General features: G+C 49.3%; 1 protein-coding gene and 1 long non-coding RNA gene across 3 annotated transcripts in view; one reads left to right on the top strand and one right to left on the bottom strand.

Moving 5' to 3' along the window:
- Positions 1-24347, top strand: part of DAP (death associated protein) — a 65914-nt gene that overhangs the window by 37938 nt on the left and 3629 nt on the right. The gene's annotated exons all lie outside the window — the stretch shown is intronic.
- Positions 6489-24343, bottom strand: LOC130543686 (uncharacterized). The gene is made up of 2 exons (XR_008959183.1): positions 24278-24343; positions 6489-13501 (listed from the first exon to the last, which is right to left on the bottom strand). It is a non-coding gene; the product is annotated as an uncharacterized LOC130543686 (long non-coding RNA).

Raw genomic sequence — 24347 nt, 5'->3', positions numbered from 1 at the left:
TAGTTTTTGATGTAAAGTTCCATGATTCGTTACTGCGCTGTCTTAACCAGACTGTTGTGGGAACTCATGAAGCTGGGCTTGTCTCAGCTGCCCTCCCACGTGATCTGCCTGACTTTTCATGGGAATGTGTGTACACGTCTGAACAGCAACCCTAAGAAAACTGATAAGCTCGTGCGGTAGAACTTCACCAGTCTGTATTAATTCTGGTGAGTGGTAGTGTGACAGACTTTTTTAATTTCCAAATTATAAAATAGTCATTAAAAATAGGGTGTTGTTACTTTCGTGATCATCCTGTAACTTGTCTAATTACTGCTGCCGGTAAATTCTCATGGAAGAGACATGACTTAATGCACAAGACTTATTTGTAACAAACATATCAATTATTTGTACATAAATTTTCATTTAGGGTGTTTTGGGTTTCTTCCCAAAACCTTATTTACTTAAGGGGTTCATATTCTTCCTACCGTCTTGTCTATGTTGCCCATGGGTCCCCCCCGTTCTTCTAATGAACACAAACGTCAAATCAGTGAAGCCCAACTAAGTAGGGTTTCACTCTATAGGAAAAACCACTCATGTGAGCACACACACAAGCAGCTTCCCCTGCCCCCCCCCCAGCCCAGCCGGCGCCCTGCATATCTGTTCTGAGGACATTTGATTGTGGTCAGAGACTTAGCTGTTTGTCTCTAAACTCCGTTCCTGCAGCTGACCTATAAGGCAAAGGGCGCCTGCATGATCCCACCTTGGCTTTCGTGCATTGGTTACGGTTACGGGAAAAATGGAAGCACGGGAAGGTTTATCTTTTAATGCATTTCATCAGAGAAAACTGTTTTTCAAACTGTGGGTTGTGGCCCATGGGTGGGTCATGAAGTCAGTTCAGTGGGTGGAGACCAGCATTTCTTTTTTAATGGACTGGGATCGAGCAGTAAATATCAGAGTGCATTCCAGGCTCTAAGAGTCAGACTGTTTATGTATGTGTGTCTGTCTGTGCACTGGGTCACAGCGTGGAGAGAGCCAAGTTTTTATTGTGGGTCATGGTCAAAATATGGGACAGCCATTTGAAAGAACGTAGCTCAAGCAATTCCAGATAGAGGAGAATGACTAACGTAAGGTGAAACTTGTCCTCCTTAGTGTCATACTTTGGCCCCCTGCGCCCCACATCCTCTCTGGGCTTTGGTGGTGCCACGCCCTGTGACCCACCTGCTAATTGAGCTCCAGGAACCCCGAGTTTGTACCGTCGGTGGAATTCCTTCGCACTGTTTAAGGTTGGTTCGTGCTTCGGGGTAGCGTCCAGCTCCTAGGACCCAAGAAGACAGAGCTGCCCCCAGTCCTCTCTTCCTGACCCCCAGCCCACCTTGTGTGTGGTGCTCAGCTGACCGATGCCCCCCCCCCCAACTGCCTCAGAGGCAGATCGCTGGCTTCCCTTTAAAGCCCCCTATGACTTCTCTGTGTAGGTTTTGGACTTAGTCTCCCCCTTTGCGTCTTACGGTTGTGGGAATCCCGATCAGGAAAGGCGAAATCAGTTGGCCAAAGTTCCGTGGTTAGGGGAAGATGGGGTGGTTTACTACACGTGCATCGGGGTTCCTGACCTCTCAGTGCCTTTCCCCACACCTGTCTGTGACCTGCAGTGTGGGACTGACGTGCACACAGCTGGGGGCCTCCTCTTAGATGCAATTTAATGTATTAAATTCGGATAAGCATTTTATGCCCCTCGATGCTGTTCTCAAGTTAGTAAAAGTGTGTTCCTGATAAAATGCCATTATACTTTTGTCTCACAAACTAGTAAAAGAAATTCCTCCTAGAAAAAATGTTTCTTATCTGCCTAGTCATTGATTAGGAAAGTTAGTCCTAACCAGCCTGTCTGATTTTCTTATAAACCCAGCAACACTTGGGTGAATTCACACAATTGTGCCTTAGCCGTAAAAGGCCTTAAAAGAGTTTAAGGTTTGGACGCTAAAAAGCACTGGCGGCCATTAGGGCCCCAGGCTCACGAGCTGGGATCCTGGCTCCCCCTCTTACTGGCTGTGTCACCTTGGACAGTTTACTAACCCTCCCTGTGCCTCGGTCTCCCCGTCTGCAGATTGTGAGTGATGATAGCACTTAGCAGGCTCAGGTTACGTGAGTCCATGTGTCGGCAGCACTTGGAAGCACTCCTGGTGTAGCGTAAGAGAGAAATATTAGCTCTTATTAGTATATTCCATTATGACTCTGTCTCTCTTATTTTATAGTCAAAACCCTGGACCTAAAAGTAATCCTAACCCTCTGTAAGTGGCTGGAATATTGAAGGCCCAGTGTTCAGAAGGACACCTTTGCCTGTTCTCGCTGTGTCATGTGTTCCGCATGGAGGGTGCGACGGGAGGCAGGTGGTCGGTGCTGCTCCCAGGCGCTGCAGCCCGGTCGGGTTTTAGGGCATCTTTCCAGCATTGCGCTGTTTCTTAGAAATGCCGATGCTGAGCTAAGCTCAGACTCCCAGTGCAGCGTTTGGAGATGACTGTGGCTACTTCCTGGTCCCAGCTAACAATGCATGTTCGAGAAATGCTTTGTTTCCTGGGAGCTCATGTGATTTCAGGGGCAGTAATTGCCCAAACGAATGTCGCTTTGGGCTGGCTCATGAGCTAATCTTACACCAAGGGCTCTTGGTCCCGCTCTCCCACCTGACCAAGGATTTCAGAACTTCTAGAATTTCCTAACACATACGTCTCTTAAAGAATTGCGGAGGGAAATCAGAGAGCAAAGGTATGACTTCACCTTACTTTTAAATCTGCCTTCCCATCACCTTGCTCGTAAAAAGTTGTACTGAGTTGGAAAGGAAAATCGGAGGAGAGCAGAAGGCATTTTAGACAGAAGTTGAGTTCCCGTTACTTCCTTAAGAATGCCCGCTGTCCACCAGGTTTTGCACTGACAATGCTGGCCGGCGAGGGCATTGGCCCTGAAGGGGGCGCTCTGGGGCGTCGTGCGTTAGAGCTGGACACACAGCCCTGCTCTCCGACAGCAACGGTGCGCGCTCAGGCTCGTCCATCCAGGGAACCCACGGCAGTGGTGGCGGAGGAAACGGAGGACGAGGGAGAAATGAATTCCTTAGATGGGGTCTCCCAATCATCTTGGTGGGTTCTCTTTCAGCCTTCAAGGTAAAACACTTCCCCAAATGGATAAGCTGCTCTCAACTCTTCGTACAATCATAAATTCAGCAGTGGAACTGGCCTTTAATCAGTATCCCAGAGTGTGTCGATGCTAATCTGGCCCTAAAGGGTTCCAGATTCGAATGCATCTAGGAATCAGGGGTTCAGTGAAGTTGATCCGATTTCCCTAAGTTGTCTCTGGGCCCTAGTATGTGAAGGGCATTTAAATTCCTGGGAAGAGGATTCAGGAACGGTGGTGCCAGAACCTGGTTTGACCAAGGTCACGCAGATCACGTTGCAGAACTGGAGACGGGCTGATCAGACGCGGGGCCACTGTCCTGAGGGCTGTGCGTGTGGCAGGCGTCAGGAGAACAGTTTCTCGGAGAATTTGAGGACCCAGGTTCTTGTCCCAGATCCATCTCCTCCCAGCGCCCTGACCACGGGGGGACGTGGCCGCCTCTGCCGCTTCACTGCTTCCTCGTGTGAAAGGAGGCCAGTGCTTCCCTTGTGCCGGCCACCCTGCGACCCTGTAGTGAAAACACTGGAACGTGGGCGGAACGGGCTGTGCAATTAGCAGAAGGCCTGCAGACGGAAGACGGAGCGTCCGTACACTGTTCTCTCCTCCAGGAAGGGCTTGCGGGGAGCTGTCCACTGGGGAGAAATTCTCTGCTGCGTCTGTTTCCTTCTGCCTTGCCAAAGGTTTTGCTTATGTGCGTGAGTCATATGTCCTCTGTGGAGATGAATGTATAGAGCTGCCCACGGCTTCTCCGTGTCATCGAGTGATGCCTGTGATATTTTCTACCCCTTGGCAGCTATGTCTTGTTTCTGCCAAATCCATTTCTCGTTCTCGGTGCTAGAGGGAGCGGTAGCCAGAGCTTGGGGGGAAGTTGTCATCGGAAAGTGGTCAGGTGTCCCCAAGACAAGCAAAATGCACAGCCAGAGGCCTCGGAAAACTGCAAAGGTTTTCTGTCTTCATGCTAAAACTCCTACAGTGGCAAATGGTGAAGTGACGCAAGGCTACTGATAGTCCTTATTTATCCTACTTAGTGTAATACCCATACATTTTGCTGTAGAAGATAGTGGTGGGTTTAAATATGGGGCGTTGCCTCAGGCTGCTCTGGGAGTGGTCACTATATGATTTCTATAACATGCTGTCTTCATAAATGGGGGAAAAAATCTGAATTCTGAAACCTGTCTGGCTCCAAGGGTTCCAGATAAGAGATCAGGGGCCATCGTGGAAACTGAGGCACAGAGGCACATTTGAAGATGAATGGCACCCACACTGGCCGAGGGTTTGAGGAGCAGGCCATGCTGTTGCTAGATCAAGGTGACAGGCGGCCACAGCCGTACAAACACCCATCACTGTTGTGGCAGCTGGTGAGATGCTTCCCCCCTCCCTGCTGTTGCTTCCTTCTTGAAACCATAGACAAGGCAGCGCCAGGCCCTGGCCCGGGGGGTAGGGATCCAGCTCTTTCCTCCATCAGTGCTCTTTGGGAGGCCGCCAGGAAGAAGGCTCCCTGGGACCCCCTCACCCAGGCTGTTCAGTAAAGAAGCAGTTGGCACACACCCTGGGAAGCTAGCTACCACCAAAAGCCAGCAGTATTTCACGAGCCTTAGAAATCTCGTTGTACCCGTCCCTTATAAATTATTGAATTAACACTGCGTATTTATAGCAACTGCTTAGTAGTTTAATAATTTACTCATCCCTTATGGATCCTTTGGTATATTTCTTTTAATTGTTGGGGAAAAGAGTCCTTTTAGAGCTGACTTCCCTGGGCTCCTCCCTCGGTGATGCTTCCCGAATTCTAAAACAGAATCCCACACAACTGTTCCTAAGCGTGAAGTACCTGACAATTGACCTGTCCACCTGGAGGCCGACACTTACCTCCCTTTGCGTGCACCCCGGGGCTGCCTTGCTGCGAAGCCAGCCAGCTGGTCCCATCCCAGCCCCGAGACTCAGGTCACTGGTATTCGGTGTCCGACACTTGGATTACATGGATTATGAGACCACAAAGGGACCTGACATCATTAATATTGTTTCTAAAGGGGAAAACAATCTTTCCACGTGCAAAGAAGTGACTGTTGGGAGCCCTCTCCTTTGTGAGGTGCGAGCTGCTACCCTAATGTGGGTCATTCCTCTCAGAGCCCCGTATTTCCCTCTTGCTCGTCAGTGCTTGGTGATGACAGGAAGTCAACAGAAGCAGGCCGTGTGTCCTAACACGGGCACGCAGATGAGCAAACCCGGTCATCGGGATGGCTGTAGGTAAGGGAGAAGTTTCAAAATGAAGGCCTGGGTCCTTCAGGCATTCAGGAATCCAGCGGAGGAGGCAAAGCCTGCAGGACCGTCTGTGTTGAGGGCAGGGGTGAGGGCTGCCCATCTTTATCTTCTCCAAGCTCCTGAGAAGATGCCTTGAACGTCATAGTCCCTTTTGCGTGGAGTTGAGGTTTTGTCATGCGTGAAGTCACACTTCATAAAGACGCTGCTTTCTTTCCAAGGTTGGCTGCTTTGGAGCCTGGGCCTCAGTCTGGTCACCTGTATGTTTCGAACCATTCCAGATTTTTAGGGAAGTTTGGCAAGAGTCCTGCAAAGAAACGCAGCCTTTGTTGGCAGCTGCCAGGAATCGTCGTAGAGAAGTGGGGGGGGTTCTGTTAAATTTCTTAATTCAGACTCCTGAAAACAATTTTAAGGAGGACGTACCCTTCCTTCTCCTTTTTCTGCCCCCAGCACGCTGATCATTTAAGATTCAGCGGATGGTTCCATCGCCATTCTCAGGTTTGACGTGAGGTGATCTGAAGAAGCACCTCTTGGCCTGGGCTCTTTCTGAACAGGAAGAAAACCATGTGCAAGTTTGAGATTAGTCTGGCAGTCACCCAAGGGACAGCCCACTTCCTTGGGAACCCCAGGGTCCCTACCGATCAGCAGCCAGCTTGGTGCAGCTAGATGGGTAGGTAACAAAAATAAATCCACCTGATCTCTAATCACTCCCTTGCGAGCCTTTGAGGCTCTCTGCGTACGAGGAGTGACATGCATTTCCAAGATGGGAGCAACAAACAGCCCCAGTTAATCCCCCAGGTTAATTTGCTCCTGCCAGGACTGCAACAGGGCCGGCCATGCGTGTGGCATTAACAGCATCGCCGGGGGTCTGTGTGCACCAGACACTGCAGGTGCTGCAGAACAACAGAGTCAGCCACCATCCTTGACCTTGAAGAGGAGCTCGGTGTGTCAGAGCCTCTGCTGCACAGAGAAGTGGGGAGTTTTTGTAGGGAAACAGCTGAGAACCTGCTTCAGCCAGCAGGTTGGGGAAGGCAGTGGAATGATAACATGGGAGCCTTTGAGGCAGTATTTACCAGCTGGCTGCGTGTTAAGGTCATACAGGCAGGAACGCCTGGGGGGCTCAGTGGGTTGGGTGACTGCCTTGGGTTCAGGTCACGACCCCAGGGTCGCGGGATCAAGCCCCGCGTCGGGCTCCCTGCTCGGCCGGGAGCTTGCTTCTCCTTCTCCCTCTGTCTGCTGCTCCCCCTGCTTGTGCACGCTCTTTCTGTCTGTCAAATAAATAAATAAAATCTTTAAAAAAAAAAAAAAAAGTCGATACAGGCAGATGGGACACCAACATTTCTTCCACACACAATGGAACTCCTAAAAGCCCCAGAAACTTCGAGGATCTCTCTAGAATTCTGTGTCTCAGCTTCAAGTGACCATGCGACGTGTTTAGGCTGGAATGTTTTGGAGAGTGCGAGGTTGGCACTCCTTGTAATCACGCCAGGACAGAGGCCTAGCCAGACAGCGAGCCCCTGGGGTCAGGGACATGCCATCCCAGGGTTGACTGAGGCTGATTCCACCTCCCCTCTACTGGTCAAGGAGGAGGCAGCAGGAGGATAGCTGCTTTTTTTTCCCTAGAAAAGGACAGGAAGGCAAACATCATGGCATCTGCCTTTGTATCATTTTTGAAGACTGCATTGCAGACGATGTTTGTACTTATGTCACCGAGAGTGGTTAGGACACTCGCACAGCTGCGCTACTGCGCCATAAAGAGGCTGTCTTTTCCTTTCCACTTAGATCGGCACTCTTTTGAGGCACATGCCGAGGAAAAGCCGCAAACTGCATCTTGAGCTTGAGAAGAAGTCCCCTTCAGGGCTCTTTGTACCTGACAGAACTTGCTTCTTTACGATGGTGCTCCACGTTCGTGCTCCTCTTCCCTCCCACCCACCTTCGTGGAACAGGAGCATCGGTGCACGTGATTTTGACCGGGTGCTTGGTTCACGCTCATGTATCTCACTGAAATAGCACCCCTTTGTTTCCTTGGGGGAGCCTCCAGGTGAGGGGCTGCTTTAGGTCCCTGCCGTGCCTCCACTTATCCCAGGCAGGCTCCCTGCTCCACATGGGTGTCACCTTTCTTTGGGGTCCCTCTCTCTCTCAGCCCCTTGGAGCCGCCTCGCCATCCAGTTACCGGCTTCACTTTTTAATACGAGGCACAGTGGATGCTTCGTTGGTGGGGAAGGCAGGTTATCTGGCTGTCTCTGTGGAAGGAAAGGAAGCAGGGGCCCCGAGGGAGCATTTGGAAGGAGGATGAGGAAGTAGGAGCTTTGGGCATGGGAACCAGGGCAGCATGCGTTGAAGGATGGCTTTGTCTCGTGCCCCTGCTCTTCCCTTCATCACCTGAAGTCCTTATTCGCCAAGTTCAGGGAGCTTCTCTGATTCCCCACATGTCCCCAGGAGCAGTCCTGGGGACACCGCATCCTTGATGGAGTCCATGGAAGTTCTTCCTGTCGATAAGGACAAGGACGTACTCTGTTTTCTTCTGGTTGCCACAGAGACAGGCCACATTGAAACAGGGATAAGTCGCTTCTGGAAAATCACGATGACCTGTGTTCCCCTTTAGCTTCTGGCAAACCTCACAGGAGTGCCCCATTGGCCTCTTGATGACATTTGGGGGCCCTCTGGGTCCAGCGCTCTGTTGTCTTTTGTCCCTAGCCAGCCCCCAGTGCGGAGTTCTGGACAACGGATGAGCCACAAACACTCGTTGGTGGAGAAGAGACAGTGGTGGGCAGCAGGGGGCGAGCCCCGTGTCCCTCCGGGTACTGAACAGCAGGAAGCAGGAGGCACGCCGGATGCAGCTCAACACTGCCTAGTTTTGTACTTTCAGACACCTATCTGTTGCATGTGTAAACAAGTGATACCAACAGATGAACAAACCACAAATAAACCTTAGGGCCCCAAATACATGAATTTCCAGGGAGTGAGCCGGTGGCCAAGACCAGAGCATCATGACTATTCAATGTCAGCGAGTGAATGAGGACTCCAGTCCCTGCCCGGAGTGCTTTTCTCACACCCGTAAGGGACTCTGATGTTCGTCCCTACCAGGTCCGTCCCTGGAGTGCTCCCATGCTGTTTGGATATTCGGCAGCATCTGCTCTAAGCAGGTGCATGAGGCCGGGGTTCTGGACTGAATATACGTCATCCTAACTCACTAGCAGGTTTGTAGGAGTAAAGCCGAATTAGAGGTGGGTTTAGGTTTCTGTGCACTTGACCTTGCTCCTCTTTTTCTGTTGATTCCTGAAATCACGTGAGGATGTGCTGTGACCTGGGGAGGGTCCAAGAGCTAGGCTTTTCAGTCACACAGCAGCTGTATTTGCAAATCTGGAGACCTCTGAAGGCAGCAGCTTATCGCATCCACCGGCTGGCGGGGCTGGGACTGCGGCTATCAGCTCACCAAATCCCTCCCTGCCAGGAGTTTGGAGGGTGGATTAAGGATATAATTACAGGCGAATCCAGCAACAGAGAAATCCAAAAGCTCTTGTCCATCATGCCGTGTACTTGACTTTAACCTAAGCCGTGTTCAGTCCTCCCACGGCATGTTTTGACTTTTGCTAGATGCAAAGCTCCCGTGGCCAAAAGTCTCCTGAGAGCAAGTGAAATCTGGCATCTCTCCTCTTTTATTATTGGGTTCGCCACTCAAAACATCCTAGCACTGGCTGGCCCTGTGTCAGGTCGGCCACCCGCACATCTGAAGATGGAAGGATTCGCAGGCCGGATGAGTTGTCGGTGTCTGTATATGATTTAACGTCCGTGTGTCCCTCATCGTGATAGAAATCCTGTTAGCAGTTGTCCAGATATTTTTCCACCTGCACATTTTCCTATTTAAAGCCATAACAGCTCTAGAAAATACATACTTTGTACTTTGAACCATGGACACCCTTCTCCCAAACTCATATCATTGTACACATGACCCATGACCCTACAACAGCCGACTAGATCTGATTTCAAACTACATACAATAAGTGTTTCAGTTTCAGCGGCCACCAGCTCAGCGCGGACTATTCTCCGGCATTCCCTACCATTGATTTAGCGTATGTAGGGGCGACCCACCTCCAGCAACCATCTTCCAACAGCGTAGCTTTGGAGCTAACCAGACTTTTTTTCCCAGCATCTCCTACATTACCACGTGGTAAAACAGATTTTTTTTTTAAATTTTAAAACTTAGCCCTTGCCTTTAATGATAATCTGCGTTCTTCCTAAAAGGTATCTTCCCTGGAACATTTAGCGACATAAAGGAGACAGTCTTCTTTTTTTTCCTTCCGTATGCTGTTTGAATACGACAGGATGCTGGGAATGAGGTGGGCAGGGGCTCAAATTCTTCAGCACGGGACCTTTCTCTCTGTAAAAACCCTCCAGTCCCACTCCAAGGGCACCGTATGTGCTCAGAACAAGGAGTGAGGACACAAGGTTCAAAGAAGCTCTGAGAAGCCCTGGGATAGTCTTTATTACAGAGGGAGGGAGGGAGAAGAAAGGGATTTTTAAATTACAATTTTAGAAGACAAAATAGCAACTTGGGGGCCGTCTTTATATAGGAAATGATTTCACTACCTGTTACCACTAAATGTGATTTTGTCAGTGGAGACAGCATTCTAAGCACAGTGTAGACATTATTCCATTTAAAGTTTCAAGTATTCTTTGAAGTAGGTGTTGTTCCCATTATAGAGATGGACACTGAGGCTCAGAGAGGCTACTCATCTCAGGTGAGATTTGCACCCAGAGCTGTTTGTCTCCACAGCCCGGGCCCTTAGATGCTCCGGTACACCCTTTCCTCTTTGCTGCTGGGTCTTCCCCGAGCTCTGCACAGACGCACGGCAGCGTCAGGTGGGTTTTCGAACCCGTGCCGCTGCGCAGCGCCCGTCCACACCCAGCAGGAAGCACGGCCGGGGTTTCTCTCCTCCGATGGGATTCCCCCCTCGATTGTGATGAATGCAGAGGTGGTCTCTGGCTGGGACGACCCCTGTGTATTAAATCCATAAGATGCGAGCTCACAACTAGAGTACTTGCTCCACTTCTCTTTTCTTCTCTGCATCCAGTGAAGAGGGACAAGGGGGTAAGGACAAAGGGAAGAAGAAGGGAAGGTCCTAAGTCACACGATGGGATCTCTGTGCAGAAAGAGCACTAAGCTTAGAGGAGCTTTCTGGAAATACAAGTCTTGGGGGAAAGGGACATTTCCAGGCTCTGGTTAAACAACGAGCAGCTGTCGCCGCGGGTCCTGAGTGTCTGTGGAACACATTATTCACGTGTAAGCCACACTCTCCCTGCACACTTGGGACTTGGAGGGTCAGCCGCCTCCCACTAATAGTGGGGGGTAATGGAGGGGGCATCTAGGTCAGCAATCAGCCGGGTGTGTGCAGGTGGGATGCCAGCTGGAAAAGCCTTTTGAGAAGCCCTCCCACATGGAGACCTGGACCCCCACTCATCTCCAGGACAGACTCTGAAGAACAGGCCAGGCAAAGGTTCTGTCCCAACGTCTGAACAAGGGGGTGAGAGCACCCCATTGCTGTCCCTGAGCCTCCGTCCTCTCCTTGAAAATAAGGTTGGGAGACCGGTTTGAACACAAGCTCAGACATTCTCTTCCAGAAGAGGACCTTGGCTCAGGCCCTTTAAAAAAGGTTTTACAAACTCCATATACCAAATCCAGAAGGAACTGTATTCCAGATTATTTTCTTTCAGATTTAGAATTGTACTTAAACAATGGAGTCGTGTTTTATTTACCTGTCCCAAGAAGGCTCATGGGACAACCGCCTGTTCCTTGGGACAAGGGGGACACACCTGTCCTGAGATGCCAGTGGCCCCAGCCCACCAGGGACATCCAGCCTCCAGCTGTCCTGTGTGCAGGGTGCTGGCCAGAGCTTTGCCACGACTGCCAGCCGCTGAGAGGACCAGCAGCGCCATCTTGTGGGAATGCTCTGGGCCCCTGAGCTCGGGCTGCAAGTAGGAAACAAGTCTGTGAAGAACCACCTGACAAAGAAATGTCTGCGTGTAGTCAAGTGAGCTGTTTCCCTCCGGTCACCAGCCATGCTAATTATTATTTTGGTGTCTAGAAAATTAATAACCCAAATAAATTAACACCAATCCAGGAAGATATGTCAAGAAAAAATGGCTAGGAAGGATTTGTTTTCCATCTATTTACTAGGTAGATATATACATATCACCCCAGGTGGAAATGTTTTTTTCCGTAAACTCCATGAAAACACGAATCCACAGGTTTAGAGCAAAGTCAAAAGACAGTGGCAGAATCTGCTTCTAGTTTGCCTGAAGAGCTCTACCCTTTCCCAAGGAGGGCCCGTCACGTGAGCTGGGCCGCACCCCACATCACCCCACCTCCATTGTTGCAGGAGAAGAGCAAGAAGAGGGCCCCCTTTGACTTCACCCACTTTGTGCTGACAAAAGCAAATTGAATCACACCCCGTCCTTCTGCTCACTGTAGCCCAGCATCATGGCCTTCCTGTCACACTTGAGGGCCTCAGCTTAGATGTCACCTTGTCAGGGTCTGCATTGACTCCCCCACCCTTTGAAGAGCACCCTGTTTATGCTCTCCTGGCACTGGTCACCATGTCTAATTCTGGGCTTGTACCCGGCCTCCTCTGCTGGGTCACCCCCTGAGGGGGCAGCCGTGCTCTCTGGCCTCAGGGGGGCACAGTGAAGCCCTTATTGCCCATCAGCCCGTCTGCAGCGAGGGTTCACTGTGTTTCCATTTGCAGGGCTGTGTTTGGGGGGATCCTGCCTCTTCCTCCCCCTGTGACCATGCACAACACCCTTGAAAGGCTTTCTGGTCTGGGAGCAGCTCGGTGCCGCAGGTGAGCGGGCCACAGGTTAAATGGAGGTGCTTCAGTCCTGTGGCCTCAGGGGAGGCTTCATGGAACTGTTAGCTGCTTATTGGAAAACGAAATTGAGACTGACACAGCTTTCTGGGCCCAAGTGTTTATGTGAGCACCGCTCGCTGACTCACTAGACAACTCTGATGGTTAGGGAGATTTGGGGGAGGAAGTCCCCTCCCGAGCACACACTTGCTTTCTTACCAGGAAGGAAGGGAGTGTCACCCGATGACACTCTCCCAGGTCCTGATGTCACCTTTTTTGGATGGTGGCCTGCTTCCACTGACCCCTGCCAGCGCCCCAGCCAGGCTTCCTTCCATCCTTGCCCCCTGTGCTGTGACCAGAAGCTGTGGGTGCAAGAGAGGCTGGGCACTTGGAACCCCTTCCTACCCAGCCTTGTCCCTCAGAGCACACCAGCCTCCGCTGTAAGCTCGGGTGGCCCCCTCACGGTCCTTGGCTGACTCATCATGACCGTTCGTTTCTTCCTGTCTTCAGTAGGCTGAGAAACTAAACAAGCCGTCTGAATCGTGTCAACATAGAAACCGAATAGACTGAAGGCTTAGAGGGTTTTTCTCCAAGTCAAGTCTATGGGTTTTGTGATGTCTGATTTATCATGGACCATTTTGTTTGCTTCGGAAGCCCTTCTGTCCCAGACAAGTGGGGTATTAGTCTACGTGGCTGGGGGATCTGGAGATGAAATTGAACTGAACCAAGGGTGACTTGGCAATAGAAATGAAAGGCAGGGTACATAGGGAGGGGTGCATAGGGAGGGGGTAAGGATGTGTCATCATCTCAACACCTGACATTTGTGGAGAGTTTGAGCGGCATATGTACAGTCACCTGATGGGGTGGGGTCCGTGACCATCCCATGTTACAGAGGAGGAAACAGCCTCAAAACCGTCAGACGCCATCCCACCAACCAGTTATTGGCAGAGCCAGGACTCGAACACGGACATCTGGGTTTAGAACCTGTGCTTCGCTGGGCCCAGCTGCCACCTTTCCTCCTGGCCGCCTCCTTGGACCATGTCAGCTGCATTCTGGCTTGATAGATAGTTTGAAACCTTCACTGGGCTTTGCTCCTGAAGCTTGGGAACCGAGGTATGCACGAGGGTAGAGACAGCAGTGACCCAGCAAAGAGCAGCGAGGTGAGAACTCAGGGGCCCACACCCTCCCGGCTCTGCCTCTGGGACTGGAACAAATTTCAGCCTCTCGTGTCTGCCATTGCTTCATCCATAAAATAAAGATGACCCCTACGGAAGAGAAGCAGATGATTAATTTAGGTGGAAGTCCTCTGTACCCCAGTGAAGGGCTATAGACATAAATGATAGTTTTCCAAAAAAAAATCCATTAGCGACTCAGAAAGCAAATGTTGAAGCAGATTTGATCAAATCTGCCTGGTTAAATAAGGGACTCTATGACTACACTTAGATTACTTTAAAAATCTGCATCTCTAAATTGTGTATAGAAGACACAATCTGAAAATAGAGGCCACTAAGTGACCCTCTTCTCAGCCCTAAAATGAGGGCATTAAGCTAGTGCCCTGGCCTGCCCTTGTTCCAAGTCTGGCTCTGAGCACTTCTCTACTGTGCAGCCTTCAGGCAAATTACTTAACCTCTCTGATTTACCATTCCTTCACTTATAAAGTGGACATAATCGTCCCTTCTTCACAAGTTTGAGGGGGTTAGATACAATAATTCCATAAAGCACTTAACTCAGTGCCTGGCCCATGGTAAGCAGTCCGTAAATAGGAGCTATTATCATCTGAGATCATTCCCATCCTTTAGAGGAATTAAGAAACAAACAACGCATTAAAGGCTGCACGACCCCATTTCTGTATGAACACCTCCGTCTGATATTTTCCCAATGCATTTACATGAAGAGGACTAAGTATTTGCAGAGGATAACTTAATGGACTTCCTTAAACTCAGATCAAAAGCACTCACGTGAAAATGATTCTGTTCAATAGAACTCTCCAGTAGTGCCTTTGCTGCCATTTTGACTACTTGCAGTGGGATCGTTGACTTGACTGGATTTCCAGTCCTGCTGATCGTTGTGTGTGTGTGTGTGTGTGTGTGTGTGTGTCCCCATCCCAAAATGCTCTGGGGCAGCAACTAAGCAACCCTAATCTGTCAGAATGCAGGGGAAAGCATAGGCCAACCACTCCTGCAGACATTGAATACTGCCTCCCATTCATAGAAGCCTATTTTTGGATAAGGGTAGAATAGCTCTCCCCCGGAGTTAACGGGAGGAAGAGAAAGGACCTCATAAAGCTAGCTGGGAAAGCAGGGTTGGTGCACACGCATGCTGACCGTGTGGCCTATCGATAGTAGTCCTGGGAGGTTGGCATTCTGGTCCTTGCCAGGGAGCCCAGAATCATGTCCCCAGGCTACCCTGCTCTCTGTAGCTTTGAGCAAGAGTAGTATCCACGTTCCTGGACCAGGTCGGCATCCTGCAGAGGCCTGGGCTGCTGGGGCACGTGTGGAGTGTGGGTGCCATTCTGGGCCAAACTCTAGAAATTACACTGGAATCAAGGAGGGACGGAGGGCCCAGAAAGTGAAGGAATTCGTAATCACGTCCCGTAGCCTGGAAAGGGGGTATCTCAGAGGCCTGCGGTAGCCTTCCTCAAACATTGAAGGCCTGTCCCACAAGAGGGACTTAGAAGAGGCCTTTGTCTTGGGATGAAGCCCCTGGGCAAAATGTCAGGGGCCGAGACAGCGCAGAGGCCGCCCTGAGGGCCCTGGAGGTCCTCTTCGGCTGAGGAACCACCGCACAGGCCAGGGCGACGGTCCACATGGAGGGAAGCTGGACTAGGTCGTGATTAGTCTCCTTTGCAGGCCTAACGGCCAAGCGTCACCTCCCAGAGCTGGGCAGAAAACGTCCCATCCCCTGGGACCTGCACTGACTGTCCAGGTTGTGAGGTCTTAGGACCCAAAGCCATCTCGATAGTTTTTCTGTTGATCCCATGTTGGCCTAGCAGTCGTTTGGATATGTGGAGTTAAATACGTTGACGTGTGTTTCCATAATTGCCGTTTTCTATTTTAGGAGAGTTTTAAAAACATGAATTGTTTTCTCAGCCCTGAGGACTTTTATTTAAAGATGAGACCAGTGGGGCACCTGGGTGGCTCAGTCCATTGGGCGTTCGACTCTTGGTTCCAGCTCAGGTTATGATCTCGGGGTCATGGGCTCAAGTCCCAAGTTGGGCTCCACACTAAGTGGGGAATCTGCTTGAGATTCTTTCCCTCTGCCCCTACTCCCGCGCGCGTGTGCACGTGTTCTCTCTGTTCCTCTCTCTGTCTGCCTCTCCAAAATAAATCTTTAAAAAATAAAATAAATACAGATGAGACCAACAAACCCAGTCCTGAGGGCCATCTGCATTCCACAGGGCCCCTCATTCCTTAAGCATTCAGGGCATTTTATCCTGCCTGTCTGGAATGCCAAGAAGGCATAAACCTTATCCATCCAGGAAACTCATAAGATAAATGCTAAGAAAATTTAGTTAGGGACAGGGGACCCTGCTAAGACTGTGAGGTCCTGAACAGGTGAGCCCTGGAAAACGCCACACCTCAGTTACTCGGCAGCTGCCCAGCACAGGTGTGAGGAGGGGCGGTTCTGCTGACACGGAAGAAGCTGTTACTGGGGCTCTAATCCCCCCTAATTCTGCCTCGCTTGCAGTTCCTTTAAGTTTAGCTAAATGTGGTTTTTAGAAACTGGAAAAGCCTGAGGATGTGGGGAGGGCCGGGACGGTATTTTTCACTGTCTCTGTTTCCTGAGAGAAAGTAATGTTGCATCTTCAAAACAACATCTGTCAGAATGATTTTCATCAGATTAAATAAATCCTCAAAGCCGCGATCACAGTTTTAGAATCTTGGAAATGTAGGTTATGCTTTGCATGGAGCCCTAATGGAGTTTCAAATATGTGTGTTTTTGCAAACAGAGCTTTGTAAGCAGACTCTTTCCCCGGGTTTCTCGTTTGTGAGTTTTTGTTGCAGCTACCGTATCTCGAGGAGTTTAGGAAGGGTTTTGACTAGATAAATGTAATAAGCAATCATTTCACAGAGTGAGGTGCTATTCGTTGTAGGTGGAGAAAGACAAAGAGCGAGGGGCCCTTTGACCAAGCCTGATGAAAACCCACACCACCACGTAGCCTGTGCCGAAGAAGAGCTACGTGAAAACCCGTGATTCAGTGAGGTGGCACGCAGGACGTCAGCCTTCTGTCATCTTGTCACTGGCGGCTGCCGTGTGTCCTTACAGTTGATTATAGCCTAAAAGTTCCAGAGGGGAGAAGAACACTTGGGGGGGAATGTGGTGTCATAAAGACCTTGGATGATGATCGATGCACATTGATAAGTTTTATTGCAAGGCAGTTTATTCTTTTTTTTTTAAGATTTTATTTATTTGAGAGAGAGAGCACGAGCGGAGCGAGGGGCAGAGGGAGAAGCAGACTCCCCGCTGAGTAAGGAGCCCCATGCGGGGCTCGATCCCAGGACCCTGGGATCATGACCTGAGCCGAAGGCAGACGCTTCACCGAATGAGCCACCCAGATGCCCCAAGGAAGCTTATTCTTAAAATTAGTTGCTAAGTCTAAACAACAACGAGAGACCACGTTTCACACCTTAAGTTGCCTACTACCCAAAAAATTCCAGAAAGTAGTCAGTAATGGCGATGTGCAGAAATTGGAACTCTGTGTTTCGCTGGTGGGAATCTCAAATAGTGGAGCTTCTGCAGAAAACCGCTCGGTGGTTCCTCAAAGTTGAACGTGGAATACCGACCACAGGACCCAGGAGTTCCACTGTGTTACACGAAAGACTCAAAAGCAGGCCTCAAACGATCCTGTTACACCAGTGTTCACCGCATCATTAATCACAACGGCCAAAAGGTGGAAAGAACCCAAGTAACCGTCAGCGGTAAACCGCATACAGCCCACCCACATAATGGCATAGAGTTCAGCCTGAAAAAGAAGGAAATTCTGACAGTGCTGCAACCCAGGTGGACCTTATGCTACGGGAAATAAGCAAGACATTAAAGGACAAATGTGTGATTCCACTCATCGGAGGTGCCAAGTAGTTCAGTTCTTAGGACAGAAGGTAGAACAGCGGCTGCCAGGGGCTGGGAGGGGGGCTGAGGGAGGGGCCATGGAGGGGCTGCGGCAGGGCCTGGGGGAGGGGCTGGGGTTGCTGTGTAATAGTTTCTCCTAAGGAGGCTGAAAATGCTCTGCAAATGGATGGCGGCGACGGCTGCATCACACTGCGCGTGTGCTTACTGTCACTCGGGTGTACAACTGCACAGTTAAAATGGCTAACGTGCTGGGGCGCCTGGGCGGTGCAGTTAGGCCCCCGACTCTCGGTTTCGGCTCACGTCCCCATCTCAGGGTCATGAGATCGAGCCCCACGTTGGGCTCCGTGCTCAGTGCAGAGTCTGCTTGAGATTCTCTCTCCTTCTCCCTCCTCCCCTCCTGCTCATGCTCTTTCTCAAAGAAATAGATAAAAATCTTTTTAAAAAAATAAGAAGAATGGGTAAAATGGTAAAGAATTACTTGACTTAGTTGCTGTGCTAGCTCGGGCATTCAAGCACACCCGGCCGGGAGGGGAGAAGGCACTCCGGTTTTAGGAGCGTCGTTACCTGGAGCCGACTGGAGCTATCAGAGTCCAGCTCTCGCCAGGCTAGGAAAGAGCTTGCCCCTACCTCGCGATGCTTGAATGTTTTCTTTTCTTTTCTTTTAACATTTTTTTCCTCCAAATGTGTATTTAAATTCTAGTTAACATATAGAGTTATATTGGTTTCAGGGGTAGAATTCAGTGATGCGTCACTTCCACGTAACACCCAGTGCTCATCACAGGTGCCCTCCTTAATGCCCATCCCCCATGTAGCCCATCCCCCACCTTCCTCCCCACCAGCAACCCTCAGTTTGTTCCCTATAGTTAAGGCTCTAATGGTTCGATTCTTTCTCTCTTTTTTTCCCCTTTCCTATATGTTCATCTGTTTTGTTTCCAAAATTCCACGTATGAGTGAGATCATACGATATTTGTCTTTGATGAATTTACTTCGCTTAGCATAATACCCGCTAGCTCTATCCACGTTATTCTGAATGGCAAGATTTCATTCTTTCTTATGGCTGAGTAATATTCCATTCTGTGTGTGTGTGTGTGTGTGTGTGTGTGTGTGTGTGTGTGTGTGTGTCTGTATACATACCACATCTTCTTCAGTCGATGGACACTTGGGCTTTTCCCATAGTTTGGCTATTGTTGATGATATTGCTATAAACATTGCAGTGTATGCACTCCTTCAAAAATCTGTATTTTTGTATCCTTTGGGTAAATACCTAGTGGAATTGCTGGATCATAGGTAACTCTATTTTTAGCTTTTTGTGGAACCTCCATACTGTTCTCCAGAGTGGCTGCACCAGCTTGCATTTCCAGAGGGTTCCCCTTTCTCCACATTCTCGCCAACATCTGTTGGTTTCTGTGTTGTTAATTTTAGCCGCTCTGACAGGTGTGAGATGGTATCTCATTGTGGTTTTGATTTGCATTTCCCTGATGATGAGTCGTGTTCAGCATCTTTTCATGTGTCTGTTGGCCATCTGGATGTCTTCTTTGGGAAAATGGCTATTCATGTCTTCTGCCCATTTCTTAACTGGATTATTTGGGTTTTGGGTGTTGAGCTTGGTACGTTCTTTACAGATTTTGGATACTAACCCTTTATCAGACATGTCATTTGCAAATATCTTCTTCCATTCCGTAGGCTGCCTTTTAGTTTTGTTGATTGTTTCCTGCACTCTGCAGGAGCTTTTTTTTTATCTTGATGAAGTCCCCATAGTTCATTTTTGCTTTTGTTTCCCTTGCCCCAGGCAACAAGTCCAGTAAGAAGTTGCTGTGGCCAAGGTCAGAGAGGTTGCTGTCTGTGTTCTTCTCCATGATTTTGATGGTTTCCTATCTCACATTGAGGTCCTTTATCTATTTTCAATTTATTTTTGTGTATGGTGAAGGAAGTGGTCCTGTTTCATTCTTCTGCGTGTTGCTGCCCAGTTTTCCCAGCAGCATTTGTTGAAGAGACTGTCTTTTTTCCATTGGATATTCTTTCCTGCTTTGTCGAAGATTACTTGCCCATATAGTTGTGGGTCCATTTCTGGGTTTCCTATTCTGTTCCAATGATCTATGTGTCTGTTTTTGTGCCAGTACCATACTGTCTTGATGATCACAGCTTTGTAATAGAGCTTAAAATCCGGAATCGTGATGCCTCCAGCTTTGCTTTTCTTTTTCAGGATTGTTTTGGCTTTTCTGGGTCTTTTGTGGTTCCATACAAATTTTGGGATTGTTTATTCTAGCTCTGTGAAAAATGCTGGTAGTATTTTGATAGGGATTGCATTAAATGCATAGATTGCTTTGGGTAGTATAGACATTTTAACAGTGTTTGTTCTTCCAATCCATGAGCATGGAATGTTTTCCCATTTCTTTGTGTCCTCTTCAATGTCTTTCATCAGTGTTTTGTAGTTTTCAGAGTACAGATCTTTTAATTCTTTGTTTAGGTTTATTTCTAGGTATTTTATTGGTTTTGGTACAAGAGTAAGTGGGATTGACTCCTTGATTTCTTTTTCTGCTGCTTCATTATTGGTATATACAAATGCAACAGATTTCTGTGCATTGATTTTAAATCCTGAGACTTTGCTGAATTCATGTATTCTAGCAATTTTTTAGTGGAGTCTTTCAGGTTTTCTACATAGAGTATCATGTCATCTGCAAATAATGAAAGTTTGACTTCTTCCTTGCTGCTGTGGATGCCTTTTATTTCTTTTTGTTGCCTGGCTGCTGAGGCTAGGACTTCCAGTACTATGTTAAATAGTAATAGTGAGAGTGGACATCCTTGTCTTGTTCCTGACCGTGGGGGAGAGGCTCTCAGTTTTTCCTCATTGAGGATGATATCAGCGGTGGGTCTTCCGTATATGACCTTTAAGATGCTGAGGTATGTTCCCTCTATCCCTACTTTGTTGAGGGTTTTATCAAGATTGGATGCTGTGTTTTGTCAAATGCTTTTTCTGCATCTCTTGAGAGGATGATATGGTTCTTATCCTTTCCTTTATTAATGTGGTGTATCACCCTGATTGATTTGTGAATATTGAACTACCCTGGCAGCCCAGGAATAAATCCCACTCGATTTGAATGTTTTTTAAAAATTAGAAGTGCAATCTTAAAGCAAGAACCTCCCCCAGAACATGTTGGATCTGCAGGGCTTTTTCCATATTCCTTTCAGTGTCGTACTTCTTGCCAGCACCAACAGATGAAGGCCTGGAATACAGGGGTGTGGGGTCAAGTCTTTGAGATCTTTACCGTTGCTTCCATCCCCCAGCATAATTGGACGGCATATGCAGTGTTTTGATTGGCTCCCAAAAGTCTGCTCTGACTTGAAGCCAGCTTACTGGCCCTGCTCCTTGGCCTGAATTAGCCCTCTGCTGTGCCCAAAGGGTGACTTTGTGTCCCTTTGACCAGGGATGAGTCACAAACACCACACCTGACAGCAGGAATGGGGCCTGCCATGGCCAAGACATGGGGTTGGTGTGGCCTCAGTGGCTTCCTGGGCCGTAACCCCCATCCCTGCACAGCTCCCTCAACACCCCAGTGGGTCCACTGTCTTAGAACGTACGTGAGGGGTCTGGCTGTAGGCCCATCAATGAACGTGCAATATGGGTAGACAGTGATAAGGCACTGTATTTTAAGACAATGCCAGAAACAAAGGTTTGATAAGAGGTTATTTGAACTTTTACTCCTTAATTATTTAGTATTTACTTATTTTTAAATAGTTACATTCATATGACATTTTAGTATTGACTTCTATCGTTTGTATTGTTTACTGCTTCTGTGTTCCTTTTCAAAGGGACCGTGGGGTATGTGTCCCCCATGCGTATATCTGCAGGATATGCTCCAGGAGCCTTGTCATCTGTTCCCTCTTCTCACCCCTACCCAAGAAATGGCTCATGAATTCCAGTAGAATGTTTCAGAAATCCCCCCATCGCAAGCCTAAGTAACCACTTTGGACGGAATACGCATATGCCGTAAAACATCTGGTTTACGGAGCCACCAGCGCCCAGCTCTCCTCTACCCAGCACGCCAAGGTTATCAGAGCGTATGTCTTTACTCTGAGCCCAACTTGCTTTTCACTGACACACTTTTCCATTATGAGCAGAATCTAACGAGCCGTTAAAACCCGAAAGCTTAAGTAACGTGTGTCAAAGCGTAGGTGCCTCAGGAAGACGGGGTCAGCGAGGAGAGCCGCCATTTTGCAGCACTACCCTTGGGGGGATCCTTAGGTTCTGCACCCAGAGTCCCTGGACACCTCTTAGGGAATGCGCTAGGCTGGGAGGGAGCAGTCTTATGTTAGGGTCTCCTTGAGTCGCCGGAGTCTCCGTGGCCACCCAGTGGTTGTGTGGTGAGGTCTTCTTGAGAGGCTCACGTGGAGCGGAGGCTCTGAGAGTCGGATTCCAGTGGAGTGGCCATCCCCTCCACATGCACTTTCTGATGCTGGGGCTGGACCCGGGTCATTAATGACCTCTAATCACGATCATTTACACACATTTCCCAAGACATTCTCAAAGCAAGGTCTGAAACCCACACTTGTTTTTAACGTGGGAGATGTCCGGGACCTAACTTGGATGGAAATAGCCAGACTTTGAAGGGTCACCTCTGAGGAGGAGAAGGAGGCCATGGGCGGAAGCGTGGGATCCATGATGGGGCTCCAAGAGTCTGGAGACCCTTCCTCCCTGCACACAAAACGGAGTGGATGCTGCCAACAGTCTCCTGATAACTGGATTCCCAGGATCGGGGGCAGGGGCTGCGGTCCAGCGGGGGCTGGGTGTTCCAGGGAGCAGCAGGAAAGGCGCTGGGGGCCCGAGGGGTTCGGGACACAGGGACCCATGACAGGCTGGTGCTCTGCCACACCCTGCCTGCTACGGGCCACCTCCTTTCTCTGGAACCAGGTGCTGGCTCTCCAGGGAGCATCATCTGCTGATTGGGCTGCAGTTTTCTTACAGTCCAGTTCTCTGCGTAAACGTGCATTTGTATACTTTCTACACACGGTTACATAACAATTTTCACCTTTTTTTTTTTTTTTGCCTGTCTGCTTTTCAACAATGAATGTATACCTACATGTATATGGAGAGACGGAGGGAGAGAGAGCTTGTGTGTTTTACATATATGATGGCTCAAGCTTCCTCAGCCAACTTTTGGGGTTCCCTTTGGGCAGGGAGCCACTCTACTGTGTATTTATTTTGACTAGAGTCACTCTCTGTGGGTGACTTTCTCATCAAGTCCTTGCTCGGGGCGGGGGGCTGTCTTGACTGCCTTTAAACGCCTTGACTCAGGTTAGAAAAGCGGTGGAGATGATCCAAGCAGTCGTGCACTCTGGGTGCAAAACGATGGCCTAGCAGTGGATGCTACATTATCAGTTGACAGAGTACAGCAATCCCCACTTGAGGCTTTTCCCGGATTCTTAAAGGAACATTCAAAATGTAAGAAAGTTTGTGGTACCATTTCCATATTCCTCTCTAAAACGTTTATGAAGTGTTAGAATCCAGAACATGGATCCCCGGCTTTAGATGCGAAGCCCTTGGCCATGAGCATCCTGGGGGCCCGGCCTGCGGGTGGTCAGGAGCCTCAAAGCCGGAAGTGTCTGGATTGCAGAGGCATCCAAATCTATGCTGCGAGGTGCTTACGCTCGAGCTGAACTTACTCAGCTCTGGCTGGCTCTTGATCTTGTAGCCAAAGCATATTTGTAATCAAAGAAAAAAGAAGCCAACCCAGTTAACCATTCAACAAAAACAAAAATAAAACCAGTCGTGTAGGGACATCTCTCTGCTGCTTAGGAAGACTTGAAATTTCTTAATCTCGTGGAGTAACAGAAATCACTTGGGGGGATTTCGGGTGTTTTAGCTAAACTGTTTGGGATATAAACAGTGAACTTACTGAATACGGGGACTTTTGCCTGCAGCAAAACAAGGCTAAGACAAATGGTTTCCTTCCCAGGATGCCCAGCAGCAGAACAGAGCTCAGAGCAGGTGGGAGGTGGGCTAGGCAGCTCCCAGGATGGATTCTCCCCTGTCCGCCCAGCAAGACTGGCCTCGAGCAAGACTGTCTACCTCCTGGAGCTGCCCCCTGTTGCTCTTTCTCTGCCAGGCTGGCCTTGTAGTCACCTGTTGCTCCCAGGTCCCCTTACCTCCACAGGAGGCGTTTCAGAGGGGTGTGCGCCTGTGTACTCCCTGGAACGGTGTTCTGATGTTCGTCAGCTGTGCGTGTGGGGACATTTAAAACATGCATAGGAGAGCGTGTACTAACTGGGGAGAGTGTGTACTAATACAGGGGAGCGTGCGTGGACACGGAGTGTGTGTGGACACAGGCGTGTGCGCTGACACGAGAGAGCGTGCACGGACACGGGGGAGCGTGTACTAACACGGAAGTATGCTCAGCATATCCTAAATGCAGAAAACAGTATGACTCTTCTTTAAGAAAAAAGTTTAATGTGAAAACAAGTGCGTCTGTCTATCCATAGTTAGAAAGATTGGACAAAGAGCCATGTATGAACTATGACCATTTCCACATGGTAGAATGACAACTGATGTTAACATGTTTGCACTGCCTGCTTTTCAACAATGGACATGTGTTACTTGGGTCCTCTCTCCCACCTCCCCAGGAGTGTTGACAGGTGGGGGAGCTCAGTAGGATTTCAGATGTTAAGAATTGACAATAGCTTCACAAGGATCCTACGTTTTTAATACCTGGGTCTCCTAAGGGCCAGGAGCTTTGCACTGGCTCTGGGATCTCCCCCATTAGAAGCTGCCAGAAGCTGTGACCAGGGCTGGGAGGAGAATCCCTCCTTGGTGGGAGTCTCCACGTTCAACCAGTGTGACCCTGCTTCTTCCCTGCTTCGGGAAGCACCCATGTCCATAATCTCATGAAACAAAAACTACGGGGCTTGCCCACAGCCACCGTTTGAGGATGACCCCCCCCCAAGAACGAAAAAACACAAAAAAGCACACAACTCACCTGCTGTTTGCTAGTCTCTGGCTCTGCCTGAGCTCACCTCAGCAGAAGGGCCCCCGCTGGTCCTGGGGAG

This window comes from Ursus arctos, unplaced genomic scaffold, assembly GCF_023065955.2.
Source record: "Ursus arctos isolate Adak ecotype North America unplaced genomic scaffold, UrsArc2.0 scaffold_15, whole genome shotgun sequence".
Classification (NCBI taxonomy): domain Eukaryota; kingdom Metazoa; phylum Chordata; class Mammalia; order Carnivora; family Ursidae; genus Ursus; species Ursus arctos.
This window is presented reverse-complemented; position numbering and strand designations above follow the sequence as displayed.